Source organism: Colletes latitarsis, chromosome 10, assembly GCF_051014445.1.
Source record: "Colletes latitarsis isolate SP2378_abdomen chromosome 10, iyColLati1, whole genome shotgun sequence".
NCBI classification, from domain to species: Eukaryota; Metazoa; Arthropoda; class Insecta; order Hymenoptera; family Colletidae; genus Colletes; species Colletes latitarsis.
Window position 1 is genome coordinate 79203 of NC_135143.1, and position 14153 is coordinate 93355.

General features: G+C 34.6%; 1 long non-coding RNA gene across 1 annotated transcript; it reads right to left on the bottom strand.

The window, feature by feature from the left end:
• Positions 1-1280: 1280 nt before the first annotated feature.
• LOC143346374 (uncharacterized) lies at positions 1281-3790 on the bottom strand. Its single transcript, XR_013080405.1, has 5 exons — positions 2866-3790; positions 2742-2787; positions 2607-2653; positions 2281-2462; positions 1281-1551 (listed from the first exon to the last, which is right to left on the bottom strand). It is a non-coding gene; the product is annotated as an uncharacterized LOC143346374 (long non-coding RNA).
• Between the last annotated feature and the right edge of the window lie 10363 nt (positions 3791-14153).

Sequence of the window (14153 nt, forward strand, 5' to 3'; positions counted from 1 at the left end):
GACCATCCCCCGACGACTGGAGCACCTGGAGGACATCGCGGACCATCGCCGGTTTCCAGCATCTTCGTCCGGGACGCAGACCGCCAGCCCAGCAGATCGACGACGAGTGGAGGGCCCCGTTGCAGGAGAACCGATCAGCGACGTTCCGGAACATTTCCGTCGTAATTGCTAGCGCACTGTAAGTGTAGTACTACGTTAGTAATAATCATTGCGCAGACTAGTAGCTAGATTTGTTTGTACTAGTCTGATATATTCGCCTCAATTAGATTTAGTTAGTCGGTGAAAATGCCGCCGTTTTTAAAGAAATACGTGAGGGCTAAAAGGAGCCGTAAGCAGCGTTTGAGTGGTGGTAGTGGGACATTTATGGAAGAGTTACTAAAATCTCCCCACATACACCCCCCTACTTCCGAAACCGTGGTACCGCGAACTAACGAACCAAGTTTAACCCCCGTACAGCCAATAATTCACGGGTCCAACGCGACAGATAGTCCCTTAAACATAATTAACAGCACGTTCTCGTCACCCCCTATGTCGTGTGCCTCTCAAACTCTTTCCGTTAACCCGATCGCCACCCCTGTTCGATCTCCCGTCTCGACCCTGCCGCCGGAAATTCCGAGAACTCCGTCGCGCATGCCATATGATTTAGTCTCCGGCCTCATATCCTATTTTGATGGGAACCCGTCCCAAGTCGACCAATTCATCGCCCAGTGTAGATTGGCGGACTCGTTGGTTGGGATAGAGGAAAAACCGTACTTGCTCGCGTTAATTCAAAGTCGGATACAGCACCCAGGTTACCGCGGCTCAGTTAAATTCTTGATCGACACCGGCTTCCAATTGAACCTAATAGAACGGAAGAAATTAAAATCAGACCCATGGACTATATTAAAGTAAATATTAAAGTAATTTATGCAAAAAGAGGAAGAGAAAGTAAGCTAGTTTTGAGCATAACAAGGAACACGGGAAAGAAATTTGACTAAGCTCTGATAAATATTTATATAATGTACCTTACCACGTGGAATTTGCGGTATCCATCGATCGTCGTCTTCCTCTCTGTTCGTTCGTACAGCCCCAGGGAAAAATGATAATTTATCAAACGAATCCGACGATCATCCTCTATGGAGAGGCTCGAACGGCACGATGAGAAACACGATACGGACGGAACTCGAAAGAGGAGATATACTCTGAAAAGTTGGCCGCCCCATGTCTCTCTTTATTACGAATATGAATAGTGATTGCGAGACCGCGCGTGTATCTGATCACCTGGTCCACGAATGTTTCCTTTCGAATTTATTTGTAGAATTTGCGAGAATAATAGACTATCAAGAATTAACGAAAATCGGATCGGGTAGTTCTATTATAACGTAGTTCTTCAATTTTGGAAAACGATGGTGGGACGTTAAGGTATCAGCCGGTTACGCCTAGCGAGCGTTTTGCATCGAACCAATGGGAAGAGAGAGACACTTTGGCGAGGCGCTAAAACCTTATCATTGATATCGTTTTTCCGAGGAAGCAAAACGTCGGACTGGCTCTTCAAGCAAAGGAATGTCGTTCCTGCAAAAGGGAATTGCATATTTAAGTCATAAAATTACTAGCAGGAGAGATGACGCGCAATCCGCGGAGAACGATAGATTCATTGCCTCTGTGTTCCTAGCGCGCAGGAAAACAGAGGGGAAAGTAAACGAGGTCACCGACGGCGTAGTAAAGATTTTCGATTCGGAAAAAGCATGCTCGGTAGTAGATGTCGCGAAAGAACTTCCTGAAGGAACACCCCAGTCGAGTACCCCAGAGTCTCCTCAACTCGGTCTTTCGTTGGCTAACGGGTGTATAATCCGAACCCCAGGAACCCGCTTCGGGGGCCGTGAGAGGGAATCTGTACTCGACGTGCAACCTGTGTCATCTCAGGGGAGAGGGGCGCCCCGTGTGAATGAGTATCCCATCCAGTCAGGTGGACTGGGTGGATGTTTGCAACTCGGTCAGGTGGACCGAGGTTTGCGTGAATCCTGGCGGGTGATGCCAGAAGGTGTGAATGAGTATCCCATCCGGTCAGGTGGACCGGGTGGATGTTTGCAACTCGGTCAGGTGGACCGAGGTTTGCGGGTATCCTGGCGGGTGATGCCAGATGGAAGTGTGAATGGGGATGATCAGGACCGCACAGGGATATCCAGTGGTGTGACCTCGGTAGAAAATTCGGTAGACCCAAACAGATTAAATTTTCCCCGTTCAGTATAGTATATTAAACTTACTTAGGAAAATCGTTAATGACCCGCAACACAACATTACCATACGCAGTAGGGAGACTATAATCCCACCAAGGTCGGACTGGTCACAGATTATTAAAGAGCACCATGAATCGGTAGTCGGAGATCACCGTGGCTCCTTTAAACTTCGCCAACTTATCCAAGAACGGTTTTACTGGCCCGGTATGGCAAAGGAAATTGTAGAGTTCGTTGTTCGTGCCCCACCTGTCAAAGGAACAAGAATCATACTAGGCAAACAAAACAGCCGATGCGAATTACCGACACCCCTAAACGCGCATTTGAAAAGTTGCAAATGGATATAGTCGGGCCCCTACCCGTAACTAAAAGAGGTAATCAGTACCTACTTACCCTGCAAGATAACCTTACAAACTACTCAGACAACTGCTGCACAGAATCTAGAAAAGGCGAAACAGAAAAGTAAAAATTATTATGATCAAACACTTAGACCTTGTAAATTTGATTTAAACGATATGGTATACTTGCTTAAGGAGCCCAGAACCTCCAAATTCGATTGTACTTGGTTAGGCCCCTATAAGATAAACCGATTATTTAGCGATTTAACTGCCGAGATAGAGTTAACGGAAAATAGATTTAAGATAGTGCATACCAATAAATTAAAACTAGCGCATATAAGACCGGACTCTCCCTCCGCGGGAGATTAAATAAAGTAAATAACCTGTAATACTCGATGTAGTTACTCAATGTAATGTTTTGCGGATCCGGGACTACGCTCTAATTCATGTTCTCCGTATATAATGTATATCCCAACTGACTCTGTATAGCTTACTGCAAATCGCCACACCGACTTTTGTTAACCGTATAGTTTAATACATGTCTACACCGGAATATATTAACTATTTCCCTGCGAATATTAAGTAATCTCGAAATCATAAAGCGCGTGATAGGTATGTGTATATTTTACGTGATAAATATTGTTAACCGCCACCGACCTGGCTCAGGGTAGTAATAATAAATATTGACTTTTGCTTAAAAGCTGTTTTATGAAAACACCTTTTTGTATAAGGGGGAAGGTGTTACGCATTTGCATGACGTAGGGTTTATGTACATACAACGGCGCGACGGGAAATTGCTGGAACTGGTTTTCTCACCATCGAAGCTGCGATTTGAGCGAGGGAGATTCAAACGAACTCGCGTATTGTAATGCGTATTATTATTGCAGGAAATTCAACGCGAGGAAATCTAGGCGCAAACCGAGCATTTGTAGACCGTTACCGATACTTTGTATATACAATGTAGTTTTGACCGTTAGAGATAGGCTGTATGCTTGTGGCGCGCATATGTGTGTGTGTAAGAATCGATCGGTTGGCCATGTCGCCGGTTCTCGCTCGAAGGATCGGGAATATTCCATGGCACGCGCCGAGAACTTGGCAACCGGGGAAAGGAAGAAACAAACGCCGATCGGGACGCTGGATATATAAGACCGAGCCCGCGTGGCCGGGCTCTCTCTCTCAGTCTCTCTCAGTCTCTCTCAGTCTATACGAGCTAACGTGTTGCGCTAGAGAACGTTTTCAATCGCTATTTAGAGATATCCAAAGAAAAGTACTGAATAAAGTTGTTAAAGTATTTTTACGTAATTGAGTTGTTTGATTTCCGCGCGCCTCGCCGAGCAGAGCGGTTCAGCGCTCCACGGGCACCGTCCCACGACCTTATTTCCCTAACTCACCGACCACGTGATTCGCAACAATATCAAACACATATAGATAGCGATCTTTCTCACATTCTACATAAGCAATTTAATTTTTCTATGTATACAGGGTGTTCGACCACCCCTGGGAAAAATTTTAATGGGAGATTCTAGAGGCCAAAATAAGACGAAAATCAAGAATACCAATTTGTTGATGGAGGCTTCGTTAAGAAGTTATTAACAATTAAATTAAAAAATTTCAAATCGTTTTGGAAAAATTATTTTCGGTTGCGGGGGTCAATTACAATCATTTTTTATGAATACACATATCCCCGTGGTGAAATTTCTCGGCGAAAAAAAAAATTTTTCAAATCGTTCTAAAAAAATTATTTCCGATTGCAAGGGTCGATTATAATCATTTTTTATGAATAGATATACCCCGGAAATCCTACCCAGTTTGGAGAAGAAAATTCGAGAAGGTGTGAAATTTTTCAACAAAATTAAAAAATTTCAAATCGTTCTAAAAAAATTATTTCTGATTGCAGGGACCAATTATAATAATTTTTGGTCGATAGACATACCCTCGAAATCGTAACCATTTTCGAGAAAAAAATTCCTTACCGAAAATATAATTTCAGGCGAAAAATGCTTCCCGTAAATGTTATGTTTGAATCTTTAAAACACCATAACTTCTGAACGGATTGGACGATTTTAATGTTAAAAAAGCCAAACGCCGCGTATTTTAGTGTAGAATATGTAACAATTATAAAAATATTGGAAAGGTTGTTCCTTGGCCCCGTAATGTTAGAAAACCCCCATAAAAATGGTCCAATTTTCAACTTATATAGCCATAACTCCTATAATAGTGAATATATTTCAATGAAACTTTTTTCTCAAGTAGAGCCCATAGGTACCTACAAAAAAGTATTAAACAACTTTTCTGTAGGACGTAAAGCGAAATTATTAAAAATCAAAAACGAATTTTTAAGAAAAATCAACAGGGGATAGGTAGGTAGGTAGGTAGGTGCCTAAATTTTTCGGCGAAATTGAAAAGTTTCAAATCGTTCTGGAAAAATTATTTTCGGTTGCGGAGGTAAATTATAATCATTTTCGGTGAATAGACATACTCCCGAAATCTTACCCACTTTCGAGAAAAAATTCAGTATTGGCGGAACTTTAAACGTTAATAACTTTTTAACGAAGCCACCATCAACAAATTGGTATTCTTGATTTTCGTCTTATTTTGGCCTCTAGAATGTATGTATGTATAACAGAAAACAAAAAAACACAAAAAATATTATTTTAATTTAACGCAACCTTAATTTAATAAATTATAATTTCTAATAATATATATTTTTTCATGTAAAGCCACTATATTTCTTTCATTATTCTTTCGCGTCATTACTTTAAGGTAATTTAGGTTTTAAATATGTTAAGCAAAAATCATGTTATCCAGTGCTGTACAAAGGTTTTCGCAATTTTCTTATCGTGTTAGAGCGAAAGCGTGTTATAGGGGATATGATGCCGTGTTGCAGGGGACAAGCATCCCTGTATAGGGAAATTCTCTTTTACAAATGTCGACGGAATCCCGACGTAACACCTGTATTCACGAGTTGTTATGAATGAAGTTGAAGGTAGACGATCAACCAAGATTCACACGTAACCAGTCTTCCGAATTCAAGGACACTTCAATTTGGCGACAAGCATGGGATGCTGCTCACGAAATACACGAAACTTTCGTCGTGAGAGTAGCACGTGAAATTTACTTACATAACCTAAATCGAGCACGTACTCTACCTCACTTACGGGCACGAACGTAAGGCGATTTATACAGTCGATATCGCCGATTTTTACAAAAGGTAAGTTTTAACATTTAAGTAAACAAAGCCTCTGTAAGTTTTATTTTCCATACTTCAAAAGTAAAAATAAATACATGAAAAAAGAAAAAAAAGTTCTTGACAAGTCCTATAAAATACTTGAGTTCAGTTTGTTCGTAATTCATCGGTAAAAGAATCTAACTCTATGTTATCCGATACACAAGATATAAAGTCAGTTTCTCCTTTCATTATTAGATGCGTTGACTTTAATGTTATAAATTATGATGATAAGTATGATGATTTTACAGAAAGAGTTTATTTTTAATATTAAAGATTTCCTATATAAAGACAAGAAGGATATTTTTACCAATATCTATCTATCTATCTATCTTAATATTCTTCCCACTTGGCCCACTTACTTTAACGAGTCTGAGTAAATCATCAGTACTATCTCTATTTTTATTAATAAAAATAATAGTTGGATAACATAGAACTTAATATTATTAGTCACACCACTAATAAAATGAATCTGCGATTCCATATCCAAAGATATAGTATAAGCTAGAAAATTCAGATTATTCAAGTTACTTCTATCACTCGTCAAATTTTTTATGAAATTCTATGCTAATTCACACTCTTTAAAATATAATTATAATCTACTGGGACTTTTAGTTAACTTATGTTTTAATAAATCAATAATCAAAGTATCTATAATTAATATTAAAATCAAATAAGAGTAGTCGAAATAGTATTAATATTATCTTTTGTTAATACTATCAGTCTCTGATATTTAAATTTTATTAAATATTTTAAATCTGTTATCACCTTGTTCAAATAATTTATTACTAGCTTTGATAATATATTTTGGGATGGATTTTTTAAGAATGGAATAAAAGGAATTCAGTTGTGAATTTTTATGAGGAATAAAGGGATATTATTATACTATCAACATGTATATCGTTCTTTAACTTGCCCATTTAGATATTTATATACTTGTATAAATATAAACCCACACTAAAATCATGTAAATATCTAAATCATTTTTAAATCTATGATTTGGAAAATTTTAGGGACTTGGAACTTAATTCATCTTTTATCTTACAGTTTTATCACACTTTAGAAGATAAAAATCATAATTAAACTTACATATACATAAATAATAATTTAATTTATTTTGCATAAAAGCAGTCCTCTTCGTGCCTTTATATTTTCATTTTCTATGACCAAAAATTCGAAATTCGTTTCATTTTTACAAAAAAAGTGATTGGGATGTCCCAATCGGTAAGTATCATTTGTCGATTATCTTAAATATCTTATTATATTTTTTATATACTAAATTTTCAAACCTCTTTACCTTGATATCTTCTTTTTCATGTAATTTGAATACTTTTCTAAAGTAATCTTTTGTAAAATGTTCTGTTAATCTAAATTATCTAATAAATCTATATCAGAATTAGTTAATTCCGTTATAAGATAAGTGAAATCAATGAAGACGAAGTTGCCAATATCAATTAAGTCAACTACTTTTGGTAATACATTTGGTTAAACATTCTTTCTTATTTTTTATCTCTGAATTTCGAGATTACACAGATTAAAAAAATTTGTCTCTCTCTATTATTGTATCTATTTTTTCAGAGGGTAAATAGGTTCGTCATCCCCTTCTTCATTTGGCTTATCTTCATTTTCTTTCTTTCTTTCTTTCTTTCTTTCTTTATTTGAAATTTGAAAAGTCTATCCTTCTTTTATTAACTTAACCCAGACCTAACCAGACCACAATTCATCTTTCATATATTACTTCTAAATTCTTTCTTATTAATACTTTTCTGTATTAAAAAGTAAGTAGTCTTTCATGTGATGCTTATTCAACATTCTTACTACAGCTTGGTGTTGTTGTTGTTAATTGTTGTTTCTTTTTTTTTACCAAGAATAAAGTTATTTAAGAAGTTTATGCAGAAAATTTCACGTGAAAAATTTATTTTCTTAGAAAAGTACAACGTAGAACTATATATGATATGTTGTTTGTTTATAAAATCATCAATAACTACGTATAAATATGGAATTATATGGATTATATGGAAATATGGAATTATTCTATATTCTAACATTTAAACGACATTATACATACAATAATTGTATTAACCATATATCCAAGCTAACCAGTTTAGCCAGCATATGGACTTCTTTAACAGTTCTCCGTATTCCTTCAAATAGCATGTCATTAGTGTTGGTACGCACTGCATCTCATATTATACGCAATTAATGTGACTTTTATACATATTATGCAACTGTATTATATCAACAAAGGGTGTACAAACCCGTAAATAAATAAATAAATAAATAAATAAATAAATAAAGAAGTATTAAAAAAAGGGTAACGTGGAACTTGAAATGATTTTTTAGTTATTTTCTTTGGATATTAAAGTAGATTTCATTGGATGTAAGAGTAGATGTAATTGGACAGTTAAGTATTTTTTATTATACTGTTAAAGCAATGTGTTTTAAGGGGAGGAGGTTTAAACACCTCGCCTAACCTAACCTCGTCCGGATCTCGAGGGAAGGAACGCTGGGCAAATGGAAAATAATCGGTGCAAGTTGAATTTATTTTCGCTTAGTCGCCTTATACGATTAAGCCGTTTATTTCTTAAATTTTACTCTTAATTACAATAGATAGAAGAAAATAATTTTCTAATTTGTTGATGGAGACTTCGTTAAAAAGTAATTATTAACGTTTAAAGTTCCGTCGGTAAAATGCGCAAGATTTCGGGGGTATGTCTATTCCACTAAAAATGATTGTAATTGACCCCCGCAACCGCAAATAATTTTTCCAAAACGATTTGAATTGAATTTTTTTTTCTCTGTCACCTAATTAGATTTTCGGTAAGGAATTTTTTTCTCGAAAATGCGTAGGATCTCGGGGGTATGTGTAATGACCAAAAATTATTGTAATTTACCCTCACAACCGAAAATAATTTTTTTAGAACGATTTGAAAAATTTTTTACCTCTTGTTTTATAGTTGTTCCTTCCGATCCATAGGCATAATTTATGAAAAATCTTTTAAATGTTTCATATAAATCTTGGCAAGAATTAAATTTTCTGTAAAAAGAAATTAAATAAATTTGTTCTCTGCCTTCTCTAGAAAAGAAAAAATTAAATGAGATGAAATCTTATACATTACATGCTTACTTAAATCGCATTGAAAACGAATACCACAAATGTTTCAGAATAATCTGCAAAATGGTCTCACTCGCAAAGGGTTAATTGAGAAATAAATGTTTGGTAATTGAAAACAGGTAAGCAGGTTATTAACCAGCTGTTTTTTTCGCTAAGACAAATTGAAAACTCGGTTCTAACAAGGAAAAGTTGGAATGGTACCCGGTTTTGGGTTAGGTTTTACTTTAAGATATGTATTATTAAAGTTATTACAGGTACTATTTTCAGAAATAGAACTATATTCTATTCACCACTAATCAGCGTGGCCGTGAGTGATAAGGTGTTTGCCTGCAAGTTCGAGCTTCTTCTTTTGCTCTGCAGATTCGAACCCTGGTAGAACAAATCTTTTTTTTATTTTTTCAATCATATTTTCGTACAATCGTACATAACATGTGACATTATATTTTTGTATGCCCTTCGAATATTTCTTTTTTTTAAAGTTGAATTTAACCAAAATTACATTTATAACATAATATGTTATTTTCAATGTACGAAGTACATGAATCTGGATGGTACTTTTCGTAAAAACAGTCAAAACATAAAAATTTCAAGCACCACGTGCATCTAACGAAAGTTCTGTTTTCACAGAAATTACAAAATTTTCTATTTAATGATGATGATGGAATGGAATGACCGCTTCATTTACATTGATAAAATGTGAACGATTTTCGGATAGTCGTACCTCGTACTTTTTACCTTATACTCGAGGTAAAAAGGGGTATAACCGGGTAAAACAGTTTTATGACATTACCTGCTAACTCATGTTACTGTTCTGATGAAAATGAAACGCTATGTTTTGTATTCGACTATGTCCTTTTAAAATTTTTAATCCAACCCATACTTTGTATTAAACTGGTAAACGGGATCACTTTTCTTTTGTGGTTTAAACGGTTTGATGGTGCACGTTATTAATTTTGATGGATCGATACAATTATTTTTTTATGCAAAGTTAAGCCAAATCAAACATATAATATATTTAGTTCGTCATAACAAATTGATAATTATACGGTTATCTAAAAACATATCGAGGAAAATCATTATTAATTAATTTCTGCAACTATTAATTCTACTACTAAGTTTTGTTTATGTTATAAAAATAAGATAATAACTCTTCTTATTGAAAAATCCCACAGCGTGCACGATACTGGCAAAGAGTGGATTCTCATTTTAATTTATTAATTTTCGATCTTAAACTATTGATTTTGAAAAATCGTATTAATAATATACATATGTTACGCTCACATATAAGAATAATAATAAGAAAAAAATTTCTTTTTTTTTTCAATAATTAAAATATGATCAGGGGGTTTTAAAACCCATTTATTTTCGTAAAATAAATTTTACAAAATTTCTTTTTCAAACTACTTACGTACTTTGCTTATGTGCGCCTACATCGTCATGTGCGTCGGAAAGTAAAAATGCCTGGGCAGTCAGTCGAGAATCTCGACTCGAGATTCCAAATCGTATGCCGTTGACGGGAGGTCGGATTTCAGTTGTTAAGAGCGAGAAGGCAAATGTGAGCCTTTCTCTCTCGACTCTCACGAGGCGGTCCGAAATTACTTCGGGCAGCGTCAGTTTGCCTTTGTCGACTTTCCGAAACATTACGAGCTCACGTACGCGTGAGAGAGCACACTATGCCTTCGGTGCACTTCTGGCACCTCTGATTTCAGACACTTCCTCTAAACCAATCAAAAAACTTTTCGAACAAAAGTTACACAGAAATGACAACACTTGACAAGAAATTAGCAAAACAGTTTTTATTCAACAAAAAATCAAGGTCGTTTCAATTTTTTTTTAACAAAAATATATAATTTTTGTCTATCGATTTGTTTGTTGTATCTTTGTATTCTCTTTAAAAAAAAAGTGTAAGAGGTCTTAGGTCGAAAATTGACTGGAATTCTTTAGAAGCTATGATTTTTGTTCCGAATTCCCATTCACGCGACACACTGTCTCCGCTCCGCCGCCCCCGGAGGAGGATTAAACTTCATTAAATAAACGAAATACAGTTTGAAACCCTCCTATAACACGGTAGATCGGTTCCTATAAAATGCCGTGTTGTCTGAAACCGTGTTATATGAGACCTAACCCAGAGCCAGTTCACTCGAAAAGGGAGGGGAGTTTATGGTCCGAAAACTTATTAAAAACGAATATTTTTTTTTAATTCAATGACAGAATTTACCACACAGTATTTGTTTAAATAAGTAATATATTTAACATAACAGGAAATAATTAAATAAATATGAATGAGCGCAAGCAGGCTGTTGCAGCTCGTAATGCAAATCAAAACGTAACATACGAGAAACGTCGCGAGAAGGCGTCCCCAAGACGAAAGAAACAAAACCGTCAACGATGTGAATGACGCGCATCTCAACGACCTATTTTATATCAAACACATATAGATAGCGATCTTTCTCACATTCTACATAAGCAATTTAATTTTTCTATGTATACAGGGTGTTCGACCACCCCTGGGAAAAATTTTAATGGGAGATTCTAGAGGCCAAAATAAGACGAAAATCAAGAATACCAATTTGTTGATGGAGGCTTCGTTAAGAAGTTATTAACAATTAAATTAAAAAATTTCAAATCGTTTTGGAAAAATTATTTTCGGTTGCGGGGGTCAATTACAATCATTTTTTATGAATACACATATCCCCGTGGTGAAATTTCTCGGCGAAAAAAAAAATTTTTCAAATCGTTCTAAAAAAATTATTTCCGATTGCAAGGGTCGATTATAATCATTTTTTATGAATAGATATACCCCGGAAATCCTACCCAGTTTGGAGAAGAAAATTCGAGAAGGTGTGAAATTTTTCAACAAAATTAAAAAATTTCAAATCGTTCTAAAAAAATTATTTCTGATTGCAGGGACCAATTATAATAATTTTTGGTCGATAGACATACCCTCGAAATCGTAACCATTTTCGAGAAAAAAATTCCTTACCGAAAATATAATTTCAGGCGAAAAATGCTTCCCGTAAATGTTATGTTTGAATCTTTAAAACACCATAACTTCTGAACGGATTGGACGATTTTAATGTTAAAAAAGCCAAACGCCGCGTATTTTAGTGTAGAATATGTAACAATTATAAAAATATTGGAAAGGTTGTTCCTTGGCCCCGTAATGTTAGAAAACCCCCATAAAAATGGTCCAATTTTCAACTTATATAGCCATAACTCCTATAATAGTGAATATATTTCAATGAAACTTTTTTCTCAAGTAGAGCCCATAGGTACCTACAAAAAAGTATTAAACAACTTTTCTGTAGGACGTAAAGCGAAATTATTAAAAATCAAAAACGAATTTTTAAGAAAAATCAACAGGGGATAGGTAGGTAGGTAGGTAGGTGCCTAAATTTTTCGGCGAAATTGAAAAGTTTCAAATCGTTCTGGAAAAATTATTTTCGGTTGCGGAGGTAAATTATAATCATTTTCGGTGAATAGACATACTCCCGAAATCTTACCCACTTTCGAGAAAAAATTCAGTATTGGCGGAACTTTAAACGTTAATAACTTTTTAACGAAGCCACCATCAACAAATTGGTATTCTTGATTTTCGTCTTATTTTGGCCTCTAGAATGTATGTATGTATAACAGAAAACAAAAAAACACAAAAAATATTATTTTAATTTAACGCAACCTTAATTTAATAAATTATAATTTCTAATAATATATATTTTTTCATGTAAAGCCACTATATTTCTTTCATTATTCTTTCGCGTCATTACTTTAAGGTAATTTAGGTTTTAAATATGTTAAGCAAAAATCATGTTATCCAGTGCTGTACAAAGGTTTTCGCAATTTTCTTATCGTGTTAGAGCGAAAGCGTGTTATAGGGGATATGATGCCGTGTTGCAGGGGACAAGCATCCCTGTATAGGGAAATTCTCTTTTACAAATGTCGACGGAATCCCGACGTAACACCTGTATTCACGAGTTGTTATTAATGAAGTTGAAGGTAGACGATCAACCAAGATTCACACGTAACCAGTCTTCCGAATTCAAGGACACTTCAATTTGGCGACAAGCATGGGATGCTGCTCACGAAATACACGAAACTTTCGTCGTGAGAGTAGCACGTGAAATTTACTTACATAACCTAAATCGAGCACGTACTCTACCTCACTTACGGGCACGAACGTAAGGCGATTTATACAGTCGATATCGCCGATTTTTACAAAAGGTAAGTTTTAACATTTAAGTAAACAAAGCCTCTGTAAGTTTTATTTTCCATACTTCAAAAGTAAAAATAAATACATGAAAAAAGAAAAAAAAGTTCTTGACAAGTCCTATAAAATACTTGAGTTCAGTTTGTTCGTAATTCATCGGTAAAAGAATCTAACTCTATGTTATCCGATACACAAGATATAAAGTCAGTTTCTCCTTTCATTATTAGATGCGTTGACTTTAATGTTATAAATTATGATGATAAGTATGATGATTTTACAGAAAGAGTTTATTTTTAATATTAAAGATTTCCTATATAAAGACAAGAAGGATATTTTTACCAATATCTATCTATCTATCTATCTTAATATTCTTCCCACTTGGCCCACTTACTTTAACGAGTCTGAGTAAATCATCAGTACTATCTCTATTTTTATTAATAAAAATAATAGTTGGATAACATAGAACTTAATATTATTAGTCACACCACTAATAAAATGAATCTGCGATTCCATATCCAAAGATATAGTATAAGCTAGAAAATTCAGATTATTCAAGTTACTTCTATCACTCGTCAAATTTTTTATGAAATTCTATGCTAATTCACGCTCTTTAAAATATAATTATAATCTACTGGGACTTTTAGTTAACTTATGTTTTAATAAATCAATAATCAAAGTATCTATAATTAATATTAAAATCAAATAAGAGTAGTCGAAATAGTATTAATATTATCTTTTGTTAATACTATCAGTCTCTGATATTTAAATTTTATTAAATATTTTAAATCTGTTATCACCTTGTTCAAATAATTTATTACTAGCTTTGATAATATATTTTGGGATGGATTTTTTAAGAATGGAATAAAAGGAATTCAGTTGTGAATTTTTATGAGGAATAAAGGGATATTATTATACTATCAACATGTATATCGTTCTTTAACTTGCCCATTTAGATATTTATATACTTGTATAAATATAAACCCACACTAAAATCATGTAAATATCTAAATCATTTTTAAATCTATGATTTGGAAAATTTTAGGGACTTGGAACT